Source organism: Nicotiana tabacum, chromosome 16 (genome assembly GCF_000715075.1).
Source record: "Nicotiana tabacum cultivar K326 chromosome 16, ASM71507v2, whole genome shotgun sequence".
Taxonomy (NCBI): domain Eukaryota; kingdom Viridiplantae; phylum Streptophyta; class Magnoliopsida; order Solanales; family Solanaceae; genus Nicotiana; species Nicotiana tabacum.
The window spans coordinates 22,523,948-22,529,382 of record NC_134095.1 but is presented as its reverse complement, the minus strand read 5'-3'; the positions used below and the strand labels follow the sequence as shown (position 1 = coordinate 22,529,382).

Below are 5,435 nucleotides of genomic sequence, written 5' to 3'. Positions count from 1 at the left end.
CTTGGAAAAGAGTACATATTTAGGTAGTTATTGAACAACATCGCTCCTAACGTATGTGAGGAATTAATACGGAGGGTTTAAAGGTGGGATTAAGAATAACGAAACCTTGGTGCGATCCTAGTGAATGGTGAATTAGAGCAGCTAACATAGTTCGAAAGAATACGTCTAGTAAATTGTGGTAGTTACTCGGAAGAGAATTACGACACTCAAAGTACTCACGATCGGTAGAGAATACTTAGGCGAATTTATAGGAAATATAGCGGGGATGATTCCGACAATAGAGGAAATCGCAACCCTAGACTTTTCCAAATCTTGTCTATAACCTTTCCTCTGTTAGCTATAAATTACTGCATTTTAATTAATTTTTTCTTAGTTAGTAAACATTCAAATCATTATTTAATATTTCTGAAGGTTGATGACTTGAATTCATGCTAGTCTAATGGTTGTAATTAGTAGGTTAATTTTCTGTGGGATTCGGCTCTGGACTTATAAACCAAATTATATTTGCAACGACCGCTAGACTTTTTAGGAGACATAGTTGGGCGTGATCAGAAAAAAACTAATAACTTTTACACAGAGAAAAAAAAAAAGCCTAGTATTGAGGGGGTTTAACGGTAATTACATATGTTCCTTCGTTAATATCGAACCCCTACACATTCTGACAGTCTTCTTCATTAGCTCTTCCATAAATGAGCCCAGTTCTCAATTCTCTGCCTCTACTGATTTTGCCCGCAATCGCTCAATTCTCATAGGAAGCTGTTGAATCTGAGAGGAGAATTTTTTTTGTTACTTCGCTCAGCTCTCCGGCATTCTTCTTCTTCCTCTTTCTTTTTTCCTTTATTTTTGGTGGATTTCATAGGTGAATTTTTTATTTTCTCTGTTTTATAACCATGTCTATATTTCAGTTTTCAATGTAAAATTTAGGGGTTTTGTGTTCGCTATGTCTTGACGTGAATAGTGAAAGTTAATTTACCGTAGTTGGCACTTGTAAATTTAATCTTGATCTTTTTGCACCTCTGCCTCTCGCTCTCTCACACACTTATATCTGTTACCAATTTTATTTGCAAAAAGTTGATGCGTACTGTTTTCTTGATCACACCTATGTGCGCTCATCTTCAAATGTTCTTTCATTTTTCTTCTGTTTTATTTATTGGTCATAACTTTCTAACTCTAATTTCTCCAAGAACTAATAGTGCAATTCATAATTTGGGGGAATTTAATGATAGATAGGGAAATTACGGATGTCAAATTTTTTCCTATCTCCCCACTTCAAAAAGAGTCATTAGGGTTTGTTTTGCAGTTCTTCTCGGCTTCTCTTGATTAATATATTTCAGCTTTCTCCTCTTTTTGATGTCCAGATTTGTTTCATGAATTCTATCTATTTTTTATTTTACAGTCATGTGTCTTTGGCTCTTCGGTTACAAACTACTCAAATAGAATACAGAAGGACTCTGTAAACAAAAATTATGCGGTCACAAGTGTTTCAATTTTATAGCAGTCAATGGTATTAAGAAGAACTCAATGTGAATAGATGAAGGCTCTGTGAACAAAATTACCAAAGGTCAGAAATAAACTTATGTTCTTCCAATTATTTTGGTTACCTTTTCGCGAAATGACATTGTGGCCACTTAAACTTGCTGTCATATATAAAGGCGATACACAAACTTACACCGTTCCCATTTGAACACTCAAACTCACATATTTGGTAACTAATAAACCTATTTGACTGTTAATCATGCACATGTGGCAGTGACTGAGGTGATGTGGACAAAGAGTGTGCAAGTCACTTAGATTAAATGCGTGAATACAATTATTTTGATTTTAAAAAATCTAAAATATAAAAAAATAATTGCAAATGAAAAAGAAAGAAAATAAGCCCTCACCCCACCTTACCCCCACCCCAAATCAGTAATACCATTATTCCCCTAACCTCTTCCTGTTTCTTTTCCCCTTTCCCATTGTCGTCTGCCCCACACCTTCCCCTTCTTTTCTTTCTCCCCCACTTCAATCTTTCCCCGCCTCTTCCTTTTTTTGTTTCAAACCCAGCGTAGTGAAAAACAAAAAAAAGCAATGAATTTTGTCAAGAAAAATCTGTCAATCCTTTCTCCCATATTAATTCCATCTCTCTTTTTTGTATCCATCTCAGACTAGAAGATAGATAGAGAAAAGAGAAAGACCATTGAAAAATTGTCGAGTTTTAGCTGAAAAATCCCACTTACGGAGTCCGACTGCTTCTCTCTTTTTGATTTCACCATTAATGTCCTCTTTGGACATAGCCTCGCCGGCTGTCTTGATGCCTTGATGGAATTTTAACAGGTTCCCCATCGGCTCTATGAATTGGGGTATGAATTCTATGGATTTTATAAAAAGTGAAAGATGGAATGAATTTTATGGAAGTTCATGGGTGATTGAGGCATGTGGTCAGGTTATGGCTGAGATTTTTTTTCTCGGATTGCAGTGCTAAAAGTTGTAGAAGAAACAGTGAAAGAAGTAAAATAAGAAAGAAATTTTGATAAATTAGTTTAAGGAAAAGGGACCCACAAATGACACATGTAAAATAATAAATGGTCTTAGAATTTGACGTGTTCTTCCTGTCAGGCAATTGAGCTACACGCTCTGACGAAGGGGTTTATTTATACTCAATTGGTTGAGTTGAGGTGCTAAAATGGGAAAATCAAAAGATTATATATTGGCTTTAAAATCTAATACAAGTTTAAGTGGCCACGAAGCCATTTCGCCTTTCATTTATTTATACATTGGAGTTGGCAAAAGACAAGTTACCTTAGATTTTTATCTAAAAACCTACAATAGAGTAGTTTGTTCTAAATTTGAAGATTTAACTAAAAAGAAGAAACAATAGGGTTTTCTGGCAACAAGGCTGATGGAAATCAAGGTGAGTTAGATGAAAAGTAGATCACTGGACGCCATTGGTGAATTCCTTAAATTCTCTGTTTGCTGGGAGCTAGATAGAACATGTAACAAGTTTTAATTTAAAGAAGCAACTTTTTGAGTAATCCGTATATTTATATGACGAGCGTGTAAGCAGATATGTATAGGATTATAGCTGGAAGAATGGCACACAAAAGTATGTCTGAATTGGTTAACAACAGAATTAAGGAAAGACATTAGTATTTGTTTCTTTCTATTGTCCCTCACTTGTGATTTTTGGTAGTGAAACATTACATTTAATAGACTATTCAGACGATTATTGTTTTTTGAATTGGAACTATTCAGACAACTATTTTGTATTTACTCCTTTTAAAAATTAAAATAGGTAAAGAAAATACAGAATAATTTAATGTAATTCTTACCAAATTTAGCCAATTTACTTTCGGGCCTTATAAATAAGATAATTGAAAGAATAAGTTGTTACTTAAAAGCGCAAGAATGACCTCATTGGCAATTGAAGTATTACCGATGAATTGTATGTCACAAGAAAATAATTATCTCCTTTTGCTAGGTAGTGTATTTCGAGTTGGTTCTGAAAACCTTTGCACCAGAAAACGTGAGAGTCTAAATATCATTATGATGCCTTTTATCTTGCATGTTCTTAATTCTTTCCTTTCTGTTGGCTCCATGCAACCAATATATGGCTATGTTAGACACCAAAAGAAATTAAAATTGACAACATAGGTTAGTATAATTAATAATTCTAGAACTTCAAAATTCTCTATACTGTAGGTTAATAAAATTAATTTCTGTATATCCACACGATTCGTCTACTGTACCTTTTAACAATACTGTTCAGTAGACCAAATTCTATTTGCCATAATTTCTGTCATGCCTGTAGTAGTCTCTTGCATATTTGATAGCATCAATTTTCTGTTTACTGACACATTTTGTTTGGAACTGAAACGTTTGAAATATTTGGTGTTTCTAATCCATAGCACGACAGCTTAAATTGTCATACCTGGCTCTTTTCACCAAAACTTACTATGTGAATCTAAGTTTGTTCAGTATGCAGGGATTGAGTCATTGTCCAACAATATAGAGATGTTGCAGCAGCTCCTTGATAGTGTTGACTAATTGGCGATGAATTTCAGAATCCTTCAAGAAACTTCTATGCATAAGTACGTGAATTTCCTCTACTTTGTTCTCAGTATCCCATGAACTGAAGAAACTTGTGAAACAACAACATTAACTTTTCTTTGTATAAAAGAAATTCATATTCTGCTTCGCCATTTATCATTTTTAAATAATTTTGTCTTTAGGAATACTGTTTCTTTTTAACTATTATTTTAGCTTCTCAAAGTAAAAGTTCTTGACAAATGGATCGTTCTGTTTTAAATTATTAGTTACTCGTGAATAAAAGAGTTTCTACGCTACTGTTTGGAAATTTTCTTAACTTAACTATTGATGGAACTAGGAGCATATATGTCGCTTGGTTTTAGCATTAAGATAAGGCCTTCATCTTAAGAGTTGACTTTTGAGCAAACGACCCCAGAATGGAATTTTGATGATTCCAATAGTTTTGTATGGTGATTTTGTAGTTAGGATCATGTTCGGATTTGGATTTGGAAGTTCGTAGGACAATACGGCGCATTTTGGCGAAAGTTGAAAAATAGAAGATTTTTGGAAAGTTTGACCGAGAGTTGACTTTTTGATTTTAGGGTCGGAATCTAATTCTGAAAATTGGAACAACTCCATTATGTCATTTATGACTTGTGCGCAAAATTTGAAGCCATTCCGGATTGATTTGATATGTTTCGGCGCAAAAATATAGAAGTTGGAAGATTTGAAAACTCATAATTCGATTGGATGCGCGATTCATAATTTCGGCGTTGTTTGACGTGGTTTGAAGCCTCAATTAAGTTTGTATTGTATTTTAGAACATGTTGGTATAATTGGTTAAGGTCTCGAGAGTCTCGAATGAATTTCGGAAGGTTAACGGAATGGATTTCGGACAAAAGAAACTACTGCTTTTTCTGCTGCTGTTTTGGACAGCAATGGTGCAATCGAGGAAGCTACTTTGGAAGCTGATATCTCGAATTCTATAAAGAATCTGAAAATTTGAAAAATATGAAAATTGTAGTCCTTTAATTCTAGTTTCTAGAAAGCTAAACCATTCATCATTTGGATATTTGTACATAAAGTTATGATCGATTTAATTAAGGTTGGTAATGCTGTTTTGTAATTTACCTAGAAATTTCTGATGTGAGGAGCCTATTTTGGAAGCTTATATCTCTAAATCCAGAAAGAATCTGAAAATTGACAAAACATAAACGTTGTAGACCTTGTATTCTAGTTTCCATAAAATTAAACCATTCATAATTTGGACATTTGTACAGTGAGTTATGACCGATTGAATAAAGGCTGGTAAAGCTATTTCTGGTGGACTTTAGTGACGACTTTTAGTGACGAAAATAGTTTTTAGTGACGAATGGGCAGAAACATTTAATCACAAAAATCAGCACTTTGCCATTTCGTTTAGGAAT

General features: G+C 34.0%; 1 long non-coding RNA gene across 1 annotated transcript; it reads left to right on the top strand.

Annotated features, from left to right (window-relative positions):
- Window positions 1-668: 668 nt before the first annotated feature.
- LOC107830767 (uncharacterized) lies at window positions 669-5,118 on the top strand. The gene is made up of 3 exons (XR_001658214.2): window positions 669-859; window positions 1,397-1,561; window positions 3,965-5,118. It is a non-coding gene; the product is annotated as an uncharacterized LOC107830767 (long non-coding RNA).
- The last annotated feature ends 317 nt before the right edge of the window (window positions 5,119-5,435 follow it).